Source organism: Eptatretus burgeri, chromosome 15 (assembly GCF_056783735.1).
Source record: "Eptatretus burgeri isolate ZD-2024b chromosome 15, Ebu_testis_v1, whole genome shotgun sequence".
In the NCBI taxonomy this organism is placed as follows: domain Eukaryota; kingdom Metazoa; phylum Chordata; class Myxini; order Myxiniformes; family Myxinidae; genus Eptatretus; species Eptatretus burgeri.
The window spans coordinates 1,285,763-1,301,100 of NC_140975.1; the positions used below are offsets into that span (position 1 = coordinate 1,285,763).

Sequence of the window (15,338 nt, forward strand, 5' to 3'; positions counted from 1 at the left end):
TCCGCCGGTACTCCAGGGGCCTCCGTCTGGCCATCCCCCAGGCAGATGTCTGTATTTTTCTCCTTGAGAAATAAAATCCACATTGATGTTTTCTTAAGCCTTCTCCTGAATCCCAATCTCCTTGAGATGCCGATCAACCTGCTGCAACCACGAGGCACGTGGTCGGACCATTGGCCTCCTCCACTCAGGAGACTCCCTTGCTGAGAGAATCTGGTGAGCAGGATCAGCGTCAAGAACATGAGCCACATGTCCATACAGCCGCAGCTGACGCTCACGGACTATACAGGTAACAAATCTCATTTGAGTCTCTCATCAACCGCTCGTTGGACACAAAGTCCGACCAGCAATGGCCAAGGATTCTCCAAAGAGACCTGGTACCAAAGGAATTAAGTCTCTGTCTCTGATCCTTGGTCAGAGTTCAAGTCTCACATCCCAAAAGCAAGACTGGAAGCACCAAGGACCTGAAGACTCGGACTTTCGTCCTCCCGCACAGGTACCGGCAGCGCCACACTTCATGATCCAGTGAACCCATGACTCCCCAGGCCCGACCCAGACGTCTATTGACCTCTGACTCACAGCCAGCATAGACATGAATATCACTGCCGAAGTAAGTGAATCTCTCCACGACCTCAACATCCTAACCACAAACAGGCACAGACAGGACAGCAGTATCCAAAATGTAATTGAAAGCCTGGATCTTAGTTTTGACCGAGGAAACCCGTAATCCCAGCGGCTCTGACTCCTCATTCAGCACCTCTAGGGCCCCCAAAAGGATATCTAAAGTCTCCGCAAAGATGACTGCATCATCTGCGAAATCAAGGTCAGAGATCTTCACGTTCCCAAACGATGCACCGCAGCTTGATCTCTCCGACATCCTCCCTAGAATCCAGTCCATACAAGTGCTGAAAAGTGTGGGGGCCAGTACACACCCCTGACGAACTCCAGTAACAACTGGAAATAAGTCAGATGGTACTACCACATCTCACAGCACTCTCAGTACCAGAGTATAGTTCAGACATCAGATCGATCAGTTTTTGGTGGCACCCCACGAAGGCCAAGAATCCTCCAGAGGACATCCCTGATTCACTGAATCGAACACTTTACAGAGATCAACATAGCCTACAAGCAGCCCCTGCCGAAACTCTCGTCTGCGTTCGGTGAGGACCCGAAGAGCAAGGATACGGTCAATCGTTGACCTCTTTGGTGTAAAGCCTGACTGCTCTGGACGCTGGTGCTCAAGCAGATGGTGGCGAATCCTATCAAGAATTATCTGAGCAAAGACCTTGCATGGCACTGAGAGCAGCATCACCCCTCGCTAGTTATTGCAGTCTTGGCGATCACCCTTCCCTTTCCAGAGAGGGACAACAAGGCCCAGTCCATTGGGATGATACCTGTGTTCCAGGCAGAGCACAGAACTGCATGCAAGGACACGAGTGCAGCATTTCCACCAGCCTTGAGAAGTTCAGCATGGATGCCACAGATCCCTGGAGCTTCAACCCATTTCAACCGGTTCACCGCAGCCTGTGTTTCCACAAGCGAAGGTGGACCACAGTTGATTTGAGGGTCAGCAACAGGGATTGTAACACCCCTGACGTCCAACTTAACAGCTGGTGGATCAGCCTGGTGCAACCGCTCCAAGTAACCGGCCCAGCGGGCCTTCGCTTCAGACTCCTCTGTCAAGAGCCCACCACCCTCTGCTCTAACTGCAGTACACCGAGGGATGGGCTTGGATGAACGCAATGTGCGAATTCCCCTGTAAGCGGGACGAGAATCGCTTGACCACAGGTGATGCTCTTCCCCCTCACAGATTCCTCACACATCGGCCTCCTTGTCCACCATTAGCGCATGTACAGTTTTACGCCTCAGCTTCCTGAACAGCTCAGCTCTGCCATTTAGCCTGGCAGGGTGTGCCACCATTTACTCCAACAGGATAGTGCAGAGGAAGTGCACTTACTTCTGATGTGTTTAATCTGAGTTCCATTCCTGACCCGACCATAAACTGTCAACTGGATGTCTCGTCTGCGTGTTAAGGATGCGTGTTAAGCTGGATGTCCCGTCTGCTACATTTAGAGTGGATTTAAAACTCCCACGGAGTGATTTGATGAAGAATCGGTGAGTTATTGCTGACACCATAAACAAATTAAAAATTCCTGCCCCGACTTCCGCTGTGAAGGCAAAGACAAACCACCCAGTCTAATCCTTGGTATAGAGCACTTGCTGGCATGTGAAAGTTGCAAAAAATACAAACGTTGGGAAGATCCATGTTGATAAAGGAATGTATCACCAATGAATTGAGCCCAAGAACAAGACCCATGGCCAATGACTGGACCACTGAATGGTCTTTATCTGTGACTGTGGAAAGTATCTTCTCGGCCTATGGTTAAGAGGGTTGGGTGGAGGGAGGAGGTGGTTCACATGACTACATAATGCACATGGTGCGATGCAACATAATTTTCATCATCACCTTGCATGTGATGCTGATGGTGAGGTTGTGCATGTTGGTGAGTCGGTCGCACTGTCTTTAACATCACAATGGCAATCAAACTAATTCTCACAATTGGCAGTCTCAGGGATCCTTTGATAAAGGGAGGGAGATCTGGTGTTTACTGTACCACCTGTTAATTCAGTGGATCGAGTGTTTACCGGGCAAGGAAAATATCCTGGAACGGCACAAGATTCAAAGAAGAAAATACAAATTAATAATTTTTGTGATAGTGTTTTTGTGGGCTTTTTGAAATTATTATTTTTATTTCTTTATTTATCTTAAGTTTTTGTATTTTTTTCTTCCCCTCAGGAGAGGGGGCATGGGCTTGGTTAAAAACACGCAACATCAACCACACAGGACCCCTTGACGAGACCCCCACGAACAGCACTCCATACACATGCACATCATCACCCATCAATGCTCAAACTACCCAAAATTCTTATCAACATCCCCATACCCCAATATCTCTAAACTTCCAGGTACCAATCTAATTCTGATTTAAACTTATCTAATTTTTCTACTGTTTCTGCTGCCACTACCTCTCCATGGAGACCATTCCATGCATTAACTACTCTCCAAGTAAAAGTCCCCTACCCGACTATCATCTTAACTCTCCTCTTCTTTACTCTCAGGCGATGGCCCCTGGTTCTGTCACTGTTGACTCTGCTGAATAATTCATCTTCACTTATTTTATCTCTTCCTTTCATTATCTTAAACATCTCTATCATATCTCCTTATAACCGCCTCCTTTCTCGTGAATAAAGCCCTGTCTCCTTCAACCGCTCATCATAACTGAGTCGAGCTTGGCCTGGAATCAATTGAGTAACCCTGTGCTGAACCCTCTCTATGGCATCGATGTCCTTCCTGAGTTGTGGTGATCAAAAATGCACACAATATTCTTGATGTGGCCCTCAATAAATTCCTGTACAATGTTAACACCACCTTTTGATTTATAAATGATTCCCATCGGAATAAAACCTAAAACCCTGTTTGTTTTACCTATAGCTGCCTGGCACTGTGCTGCCTTCTTACCTCCCGTATCCATTACCACCCCCAGATCCTTCACCTGTGTAACACACTCCAAAATTACCCCTTACATCCTGTAATCTCTATTTTCATTGTTCTTTCCCATCCCCAACACCTTACACTTGCTCAGGTTAAATTACATCTGCAAATCTTTTGCCCAATCTATACAAGAATCAATACTTTCTTGAATTTGATCACCACCCCCTCTGCTATCCACCTTACCTCCAAGCTTTGTGTCATCTGCAAATTTGGAAAGCCTCCTCTTTACCCCATTATCAAAATAATTGATGTAAATTATGGATTAGTAACGGTCCGAGTACTTATCCCTGTGGTACCCCGCTACTTACATCCTCCCAGCAAGACATCCTCCCACTTACAGCCACTCTTTTCTTCCTATCACTAAGCCAGTTTGCAATCCAATTAGCGTCCTGACCAGCCACTCCACAAGCCCTCACCTTGGCTTAAAACCTCCAATGTGGTACCTTATCAAATGTCTTCTTAAAGTCTACATATACAATGTCCACTGCCTTTCCCTCATCCACCCAATCAGACACTGCTTCATAGAACTCGAAAAGATTTGTTAGACAGGAACTATCTTTAGTAAACCCATTATGACTACCTTTAATTAGTTTGTATTTATTACTTGCGAAATCTGATGACTTCCGTCCTCTGTTTGTGTGTTTGTTACTTAAATCTTTAGATTTCGTAAGTATATTGATGACTTCCGTCCTCTGTTTGTGTGTGTGTTTGTGTGTTTATTTGTAGGCACGATAACTCGAACGGAAGAAGCTACCAATGTCGAATTACACCACGTGATTCAGGAGGGTGATGGCTAGCGCTGATTAGATTTAGGTCAAAATCGGTCAAAGGTCAAGGTCACAGTGAGGTCAAACATAATTCCCTAAATTCATGTGGAGAAATTGAGTATTTTTGCTTCGGTCGACGTGACGAGTTCGTTTTAACTTTGATTTTAATTTTGTCTTCGGTTTTTTGCGATCGCTTAGGACGCTTAACACTCGGTTGTCGAAATTCTGGTAAAAATCGGATGTTTTGGAGACTTTTTAAGATTGTATAAAAAATATTTCACTCGCCGCGTCACGGCTCGTGACGTGGTGCAGCACGCTCGAGCAGACGCGTCGTTGAGCCACGTAAAGGTTTTGCGTGTGCGCGCTGACGGTGTTTTCGATAAAGATGGTGTTTAAAAGTCATTTTTTATCCCAATAAAGGTTATCGTCGCATGCCTGACTCGCGAAGCCTTGGGATTATGGAAAGATTGTTGGTGGATAGCCGAATATTACTGTTTTGTGACTTTGATAAAATAATATTAAATAATTGCGTGGAGAAATGGAGATTTTTTTTCTTCGGTCGACGTTACGATTTTTGATGATTTAGTACAGAATCATCGTAGAAACTTCTGGTTTGCGTCGCTACCTTCTCTGGAGACAGCTTTTATCAGACAAGGTCTGAGGTCAAGTTGACGATTTCGTAAGTACCAGTCTATGACTGCTTGTTACTTATGAAATGTAAAGATTTCGTTAGTATATTGATGACTTCCGTCCTCTGTTTGTGTGTTTGTTTGTAGGCACGATAACTCGAGAACGGAAGGAGCTACCAATGTCAAATTACACCACGTGATTCAGGAGGGTGATGGCTAGCGCTCATTAGATTTTGGTCAAAATCGCTCAAAGGTCAAGGTCACATTGAGGTGAAACATTCAATTTTTGATCATTTGGTAAAGAATCATCGTAGAAACTTCTGGTTTGCATCGCTACCTTCTTGAGAGACAGCTTTTATAAGACAAAGTCAGCGGTCAAGTTGACGATTTCGTAAGTACCAGTCTATGACTGCTTGTAACTTACGAAATCTAAAGATTTCATAAGTATAGTGATGACTTCCGTTTCTGTTTGTTTGTTTGTTTGTTTGTTTGTTTGTAGGCACGATAACTCGAGAACGGAAGGAGCTACCAATGTCAAATTACACCACGTGATTCAGGTGGGTGATGGCTTGTGCTGATTAGATTTTAGTCAAAATCGGTCAAAGGTCAAGGTCACAGTGAGGTCAAACATCCAAAAAATGATAACTCAAGAACGGAAGAATCTACCAATGTCAAATTACACCAAGTGATTCAGGAGGGTGGTGGCTTGCGCTGATTAGATTTTGGTCAAAGGTCAAGGTCACAGTGAGGTCAAACATCCAAAACATTCAATTTTTGATGGTTTGGTACAGAATCATCGTAGAAACTTCTGGTTTGCGTCGCTACCTTCTCTCGAGACAGCTTTTATTCGACAAGGTCAGAGGTCAAGTTGACGATTTTGTAAGTACCAGTCTATGACTGCTTGTTTGTTTGTTACTTACGAAATCTAAAGATTTCGTAAGTGTATTGATGCCTTCCGTTTCTGTTTGTTTGTTTGTTTGTTTGTTTGTTTGTTTGTTTGTAGGCACGATAACTCGAACGGAAGAAGCTACCAATGTCAAATTACACCACGTGATTCAGGAGGGTGATGGCAAGTGCTGATTAGATTTTGATCAAAATCGGTCAAAGGTCAAGGTGAGGTCAAATACTCGATTTTTTGATGGTTTGGTACAGATAACTCGAGAACGGAAGAAGCTACCAATGTCAAATTACACCACGTGATTCAGGAGGCTGATGGCTAGTGCTGATTAGATTTTGGTCAAAATCGGGCAAAGGTCAAGGTCACAGTGAGGTCAAACATCCAAAAAATGATAACTGCAGAACAGAAGAAGCTTCCAATGTCAAATTACACCACGTGATTCAGGAGGGTGGTGGCTAGCGCTGATTAGATTTTGGTCAAAATCGGTCAAAGGTCAAGATCACAGTGAGGTCAAACATCCAAAACATTTGATTTTTGATTGTTTGGTACAGAATCATCGTAGAAACTTCTGGTTTGTGGCGCTACCTTCTCAAGAGACAGCTTTTATTAGACAAGGTCAGAGGTCAAGTTGACAATTTCGTAAGTACCAGTCTATGACTGCTTGTTTGTTTGTTTGTAGGCACTATAACTCGAGAACGGAAGAAGCTACCAATGTCAAATTACACCACGTGATTCAGGAGGGTGATGGCTGGGGCTGATTAGATTTTGGTCAAAATCGGTCAAAGGTCAAGGTCACAGTGAGGTCAAACATAATTCTGTAAATTCACGTGGAGAAATTGTTATTTTTGCTTCGCTCGACGTTACGAGTTCGTTTTAACTTCGATTTTAATTTTGTCTTCGGTTTTGCGATCGCTTAGGACGCTTCAAACTCGGTTGTTGAAATTCTGGTAAAAATCGGATGTTTTTGAGATGTTTTAAGATTGTATAAAAATATTTCACTCGATGCGTCACGGTACGTCCCATGATGCAGTGCGCTCGAGCAGACGCGTCGTTGAGTTACGTTAAGGTATAATTGCGTGAAGAAATGGAGATTTTTTGCTTCGGTCGACGTTACGATTTTTTGATGGTTTGATACAGAATCATCGTAGAAACTTCTGGTTTGCGTCGCCACCTTCTCTCGAGACAGCTTTTAGTAGACAGGGTCAGAGGTCAAGTTGACGATTTCGTAAGTACCAGTCTATGACTGCTTGTTTGTGTGTGTGTTTGTGTGTTTGTTTGTAGGCACGATAACTCGAGAACGGAAGAACTACCATTGTCAAATTACACCACGTTGTTCAGGAGGGTGATGGCTGGCGCTGGTTATATTTTTGTCAAAATCGGTCAAAGGTCAAGGTCACAGTGAGGTCAAGCATAATTCCGTAAATTCACATGGAGAAATGGAGTATTTTGCTTCGGTCGACGTTACGAGTTCGTTTTAACTTCGAATTTAATTTTGTCTTTGGTTTTTGCGATCGCTTGGGACGCTAAACACTGGGATGTCGAAATTCTGGTAAAAATCGGATGTTTTGGAGACGTTTTGAGATTGTGTAAAAAATATTTCACTCGCCGCGTCAAGGCTCGTCAGGTGGTGCAGCGCGCTCATGCAGAGGCGTCGTTGACGTTGAGCAGAGACGTCAAGGTTTTTTTCCGTGTGCGCGCTGACGGTTTTTTCTCTATAAAGATGGTGTTTAAAAGTCATTTTTTATCCCAATACGGGTTATCGTCGCATGCCTGACTCGCTAAGCCGTCGGATTATGTAAAGATTGTTGGTGGATGACCGAATATTACGGTTTTGTGACTTTGATAAAATAATATTAAATAATTGCGTGGCGAAATGGAGATTTTTGCTCCGGTCGACGTTATGATTTTGGATGGTTTGGGACAGAATCATCATTGAAACTTCTGGTTTGCGTCGCGACCTTCTCTTAGAGACAGCTTTTATTAGAAAAGGTCAGAGGTCAAGTTGACGATTTCGTAAGTACCAGTCTATAACTGCTTGTTTGTGTGTTTGTTTGTAGGCACGATAACTCGAGAACGGAAGAGGCTACCAATGTCAAATTACACCACGTGATTCAGGAGGGTGATGGCTAGCGCTGATTAGATTTTGGTCAAAGGTCAAGGTCACAGTGAGGTCAAACATAATTCCGTAAATTCATGTGGAGAAATGGAGTATTTTTGCTTCGGTTGACGTTACGAGTTTTTATACTCGGATCGCAATTCTGTTTTCACTTTTGGTAATGGCTAAGTATGCTTAACACTCGCTTCTTGAAATTCTGGTAAAAATCGGATGTTTTATGAAATTTATGTCGGGTGTCGTATCTGAGGCTGAAATGAAGATTATGCTAATGAGGGGGATTGTAACACACGGCATTACGCGCTCGTTTTAAAGTCAATTTCAATCCTGTCTTCACTTTTGGGAACGGTTAAGTCTGCTTAATACTCGGTTGTCAAAATTCTGGTAAAAATCGGATGTTTTGTGAGATTTATGTCGGGTGTCGTATCTGAGGCTTTACTGAAGATTATGCTAATGAGGGGGATTGTAACACAGGGCATTACGCGCTCGTTTTAAAGTAAATTTCAATCCTGTCTTCACTTTTGATAACGGTTAGGTATGCTTAACACGCGGTTGTCGAAATTCTGGTAAAAATCGGATGTTTTATGAGAGGTTTGGTACAGAATCATCGTAGAAACTTCTGGTTTGCGTCGCTACCTTCTCCAGAGACAGCTTTTATTGGACAAGGTCAGAGGTCAAGTTGACGATTCCGTAAGTACCAATCTATGACTGCTTGTTTAAATGGTTCCTCATCTGGTCCTTAATTAATGTTTCCAACACCTTTCCCACAACTGAAGTCAAACTAACAGGTCTATAGTTTCCCAATTCTTCTCTGGATCCTTTCTTAAATAATGGTGTTACATTTGCTCCTCTCCAATCCTCCGGTACCTGTCCTGACACCAGGGAACTATTGAAAATATCCGTTAACATCTCGCTTACCTGCTCAGCACCTCCATCAATACTCTCAGGTGCATATTATCTGGACCCGGAGCCTTATCTTCTCTTCGATTACTGAGCTGTTTCTTTACTTCCTCCACTCCTACCTGGATCTTCTGTAAAAGCCCTTCCTCACCTCCTTGATAGATACTCTCAGCTATTGGCAATTCTCCTGACTGTTCTTGTGTAAAAGTTGAATAAAAATACCGGCCTGATAAGCCTGCCATCTCATTTTCATCACGAACCACTCTCCCGGTGCTATTCCTCAATGGGCCCACACTGGTCCGAACCTGTTCTTTTCCCCTGATGTACTTCAAGAAAGCCTTGCTATTATGTTTAATATTCTCAGCCACGTCCTTCTCAGACTCTCTTTTGGCTTGTCGAGTTATTTTATTAACTTGCCTCTGTTTACTTCGATAGTGATACAAATCTAACTCCAGTTCTGTTATTTTAAACCTAATAAATACCTTCTGCTTCTCCTTAATAGCGTTCCTTATCTCACTACTCAACCACCCTGGTCTCTTTCTACTTCTAGTTTTACACCTCATTTGAATGTACTTACTCTGCACTCTACACATTTGGTCCTTGACGGTTTCCCATTTCTCTGATGCTGATTGTCCTGTTGTTAGTCTCCCAATCTACATCACCCAACTCTCTCCCCTCAAAGTTTGCTTTCCTGAAATGTAATAGCCTATTATCCTGAACTCTAACACTTAACAGAATCTTTGCACACACAATGTTATGGTCACTTGATCCTAAATGCTCCCCTTCTTCCACCTCTTCCACCATATTGGGATCGTTACTTGAAAGGAGGTTGAACACTGCACTTCCCCGAGTGGGCTTATCTACAAACTGGGTTAAAAAGCAATTTTGGAATAAAACTAGGAAATCCTCATCTGTTCTGCCCTTTCCCTGTTCCTCCATCCAATCTATCCCTGGCAAGTTACTATCCCCCATAATCAATGCTCTTCCCTTACCACATGCCTTTTGAATTCTTCATGTTCTCCTCCTTCCTCCTCTTCCTTCACACCTGGAGCCTTATAAAAGCATCCTCCCAGTATCTTACTGTTGTTACAATCTCTAATCTCTACCCACACAGAATCCTCAACATTTATTCCTTCCTTAATGTCACCCCTTTCTCTTAATACAATGCTGGCCTTTACCCAGATTGCTCTTCCTCTTGCTATTCTCTCCTTCCTATCACAACGATACACCTTGTAACCTAAACCTGTCTTCCAGTTACTCTCCTCCTTAAACTATGTCTCACTGCAACTATATTGTACTCCTTGCTATCTGCTTTGGCCTCAAGCTCTTCCATCTTATTATTTAAACTCCTGACATTGGTATAGAATATGTTTAACTTTTCCCTTCCTGAAATTCTATTTTCTTGCCTGGCCTGACTCATCATAATTACATCATCAGTTCCTTCCTTAATACTGTTGCTGTCCTGCAAAACTGCATGCCTCTAAGCCCTAAGGCAATGGCACCCAACATACAGTTACCCCCAGGCAGTTATTTCGTTAGTCTTCGTGCAGTCAGATCTTCCCCTCATGTCGAGTGGGTTAACGGGACGAAGAGCGTAGCGTGGGTCTTATCGTGAGGTCTAATAACTATATCTCTATCTTCCGTTCAATTCTGATTTCCATTTCAACCCTTTCCTTTTATCCATGATACAAATCAGATCAAGCAAGCAAGTAAACACACGATATGAATAACAAGCACCCGCGCAGCCTCCCCTGGAAGAAATACAATAGATAATGTACAACACGCACATGGCGTACCCTTTCATTCAAATCTGTGCGCCAATTTATAACAGCATCTCACCTTGCTCACCCCTCACTCACTAAAAACTCACCACCTCAACCACCAACATCTCCTGCACACGGGAAAAATATTCCAGCGCCTCCTCTTACCTCTGTATTGATACAATTCACCACTAAACAGAGGCGTGCTGCACGACTCAGGTTACTCGGACCGTGTGATGCGGGGACAAGCCAAGAACGTTAGCATCACCAACCACATCTCACTGGGGGTGCCCCGAATGGACATGCGGGATTGATACGACCCTTGTCCAGTCACCATAATATGACAGGATGGCCGGCGAGAAGGGGGAGGGGGGGCTCGCAGGAAGAGCGGCCCGGGAGTTCGGTACGGAGCTCCTGGCCATGTCACGCCAGATGTACGAATGAGACCACTTCCAGCCCCAGGAGCCTGGCAGAGCGTGGTTCGGACCGCAGTGGCCCAATAGGAAAGCACAATTCGGGTCACAGCGTGTCACTTCGGTCGTAACCCACCCTTCACCCAGGATTTGTGTAAGGCGGATTGCGAAGCCGTCCACCTTCTTTTTCGCCTCTCTGCTTCGCCTTCTTCACTGCTCCTCGTTGTCTGCGCATCGCTGGATCTACACTCGGGGTTGGTGTGCGACAGGCGTTCTTCTGGGACCAGTGCGGAGCACACGTTTCCACGAGCCCCGGCAAAGGGACTCAGCAGGAGATAACGCACCGACTCTTGAGGTGGGAACGCTCAAGCGGAGTGTCCTACGGAGGTATACGCTGCACTCACAGACCTATGTACAATTAGGCGAGGAATCTTTTGTCTCACACATCTTCTCTCTTCTCTCTCTTTCCACCCCTCTATCTCGTCCCCTTTGGACGCATAAAAGAGCATCCGTTACTGATTCGCAATCGCATATTGCGAGGCCGTTAGTCCTCATCTGCTCTCTTTCCTTCTGGCTATCTCATATTCGTGTGTGTGTGTGAGAGTGATGGCGCCTGTCGTAACATAAGCTAAGATCGTAGAAGATAAAACGGTTGCTCTGTGTCTGCTTTTGTAAATTGCTTGCCTTTTGTCGCACCCCACAAATTCTTTGCTATCCCTGCTGTACATAATAATAAACCCATTTCCTGTGCCACATACATTTCCTTGCCTGAGTAAACAAATGCTTGTGTAGAAATGTTCCCAGTTCATTTTCATCTTTTCCTTCTTTGGTCCAGCATGGTTCATATCCTAGCCTAGCCAGGACGTTATCCCCCAACGATCTGTTTTCCAAGCCGGTACATCCTTGGGCAGTTCCGCTCGGCTGCATCTGATCCGGTAAGGTGATGCGGTTTGAACAAGGCATGCCGAGGGCGTGTCCCCTGGTAATTATATCACTTGACCATTAGGTAAACTATATTCATTAGACGGAGGACCCCCAAGTCACATGGTCGAGTTATTGGCGTTCATGGTCGATTAGCGACTTGCCGTGTCATGGAGTTATTCGTGTGCGACGGCCTGCGATTCCAGAGAGTCTGGTGGGAACCAGAGGTAGCTCGTGGTCTTCCCGCCCCCGACCCCGGGTCCGCAACAATACCTTCTCCACCCTCCACTGACCGAAAAAAGCCTGAATTCCTTCCTCAATTCCCACTTCAAACCTTGCTGCCCCCTTTCTATTTAACATACGACCATCATTCTGGAAACACTCCCTTTGTCCCCTAAATGATTCCCACTGCTTCTTAAATGTAAAACCTTCCTCCCTCCACCATTCTTCCAGCCATTGGTTGATGTCCATCACTCTGCTCGTAATTTCTATATTGTTTCCTAATCTTTGGAGAATCCCAGAAAACATGACCTCACAACCCTTTGCTTTCAGCTGCTTCCCCAATATCCTGTATCTATTTTTCAAAACCTCTGAGTAAACTTTCCCCACGTCATTCACACCGAGGTGTACCACAACCAACTTCTTCCTGCCGTGACCCGATACAATATCGTTTACCCTTTCTTCAATGTCCCTAACTCCTGCTCCTTCAAAACAACACAGAATTCTATGTCGACAATCCTTCCTTCAGAATGAAGAATCTACATATTTAATAATCTCATCACCCACAAAAACTGTCTCCCATACCTCAACTCGACCAATTTATATTTTGGCCTGTTTGCGGTGAGGATGTTGAGGTCGCAGAGAGATTCAATTACCTTGGCAGTGATATTCATCTCTCTGCAGGCTGTGAGCCAGAGGTCAATAGATGGCTGGGTCGAGCTTGGGGAGTCATGGAGTCACTGGATCATGGGGTGTAGTGCTGTCGGTACCTGTGCAGGAGGACGAAAGTCCAAGTCCTCAGGTCCTTGGTGCTTCCAGTCTTGCTCCATGGATGTGAGACTTGACTCTGACCAAGGATCTGAGACGGGGACTTAATTCCTTTGGTACCAGGTATCTTCGGAGAATGCTTGGCTATTGCTGGTCAGACTTTGTGTCCAACGAGCATTTGCTGAGAGAGACTCAAATGAGATTTGTTGCCTGCATAGTCCGTCAGCGTCAACTGCGGCTTTATGGACATGTGGCTCGTTTTTCTGACGCTGATCCTGCTCACCAGATTCTCTCAGCGAGGGAGTCTCGTGAGTGGAGGAGGCCAATGGGCTGACCACGTGCCTCGTGGTTGCAGCAGGTTGATCGGCATCTCAAGGAGATTGGGATGGGCCAGGCATCTGCCTGGGGGATGGCCAGACGGAGGCCCCTGGAGTACCGGTGGGCATGCTCCCATACCTGACCTGACCTGACCTGACACCACTGCCTGCACCCGCTACACCTCCACCACTGCCTGCACCCAGTGCACCTCCACCACTGCCTGCACCCGCTACACCTCCACCACTGCCTGCACCCAGTGCACCTCCACCACTGCCTGCACCCAGTGCACCTCCACCACTGCCTGCACCTGCTACACCTCCACCACTGCATACAACCAGTGCACCTCCACCACTCCCTGCACCTGCCACACCTCCACCACTGCATGCTACTAGTGTACCTCCACCACTGCTTACCCCCCACTGCACCATCGCCACTGCCTGCCCTCGCTGCAGCGTCGCCGCTGCCCGCCCCCGCTGCACCGTCGCCGCTGCCCGCCCCCGCTGCACCGTCGCCGCTGCCCGCCCCCGCTGCACCGTCGCCGCTGCCCGCCCCCGCTGCACCGTCGCCGCTGCCCGCCCCCGCTGCACCGTCGCCGCTGCCCGCCCCCGCTGCACCGTCGCCGCTGCCCGCCCCCGCTGCACCGTCGCCGCTGCCCGCCCCCGCTGCACCGTCGCCGCTGCCCGCCCGCTGCACCGTCGCCGCTGCCTGCCCCGCTGCACCGTCGCCGCTGCCTGCCCCGCTGCACCGTCGCCGCTTTCGACTCCCGCTGCACCGTCGCCGCTTTCGGCTCCCGCTGCCCCGTCGCCGCTGCCTGCCCCGCTGCGCCGGCTCCACTGCCTGCCCCCGCTGCACCGTCATCACTCTCGGCTCCCGCTGCACAGTCGCCGCTCTCGGCTCCCGCTGCACCGTCGCCGCTCTCGGCTCCCGCTGCACCGTCGCCGCTTTCGGCTCCCGCTGCACCGTCGCCGCTTTCGACTCCCGCTGCACCGTCGCCGCTTTCGGCTCCCGCTGCACCGTCGCCGCTTTCGGCTCCCGCTGCACCGCCGCCGCTTTCGGCTCCCGCTGCACCGCCGCCGCTGCCTGCCCCCGCTGCACCGTCGCCGCTGCCTGCCCCCGCTGCACCGTCGCCGCTGCCTGCCCCCGCTGCACCGTCGCCGCTGCCTGCCCCCGCTGCACCGTCGCCGCTGCCTGCCCCCGCTGCACCGTCGCCGCTGCCTGCCCCCGCTGCACCGTCGCCGCTGCCTGCCCCGGCTGCACCGTCGCCGCTGCCTGCCCCGGCTGCACCGTCGCCGCTGCACCGCCCCGGCTGCACCGTCGCCGCTGCCCCGCCCCGGCTGCACCGTCACTCTTTGCAACGACTGACCCATGTGCTCTCGGTTCGCTTCACTGGCCAACTCGTCCAACAGACATTTCACCCTTGCCTCCTCAAACGACTAATCTGCCTTGGACAATAAATTTGTCTGATTCCGAGACATTTTCGGCCGGAGTCCGGATACCAGCTTATGCTGGAGGGCTTCATTCATAAAGGCCCCGAATGAGCACGTTGACGCGAGCTTCTTCAATCGCACACCACTGTGTGGTGTGCCGTCGGCTGCAGTCTCGTTCTCTCCCTGGGAAGAGGTCCAAAATTTATAGAGTTCCGGCGTGTAATGCTCTGTTAACAACATAACACCTTCAGCTGAGGATAAGTTTTTGATTTTGGCTGGGCTGGGTGACACAAGTTCTTCACCAACTTGAACGTGTCTGCTCTCACAACAGCCAAAACTAAACTCGCCTGCAGCTCTTCATCAATCCTGTTTGCCGCCAAAAATGCATCGCATCTGTCCATGTAGTCCTCGAACAACTCCACGTTTTTGTCGAAAAGCCCAATATTCCCAAACACCACTGAACACCGTGTTTCCACAAACGAAGGTGGATCACAGTTGATTGGAGGGTCAGCAATAGGGACAGTAATACCCCTGACATCCAACTCGACAGCTGGTGGATCAGCCTGGTACATCCGTTTTAAGTAACCGGCCCAGTGGGCCTTCACTTTGGACTCCTCTGTTAAGAGCCCAACAACCTTCCCCTCTAACTGCAGTC

General features: G+C 47.5%; 1 protein-coding gene across 5 annotated transcripts in view; it reads left to right on the forward strand.

The window, feature by feature from the left end:
• Positions 1-15,338, forward strand: part of LOC147011298 (protein Hook homolog 3-like) — a 77,806-nt gene that overhangs the window by 31,599 nt on the left and 30,869 nt on the right. The gene's annotated exons all lie outside the window — the stretch shown is intronic.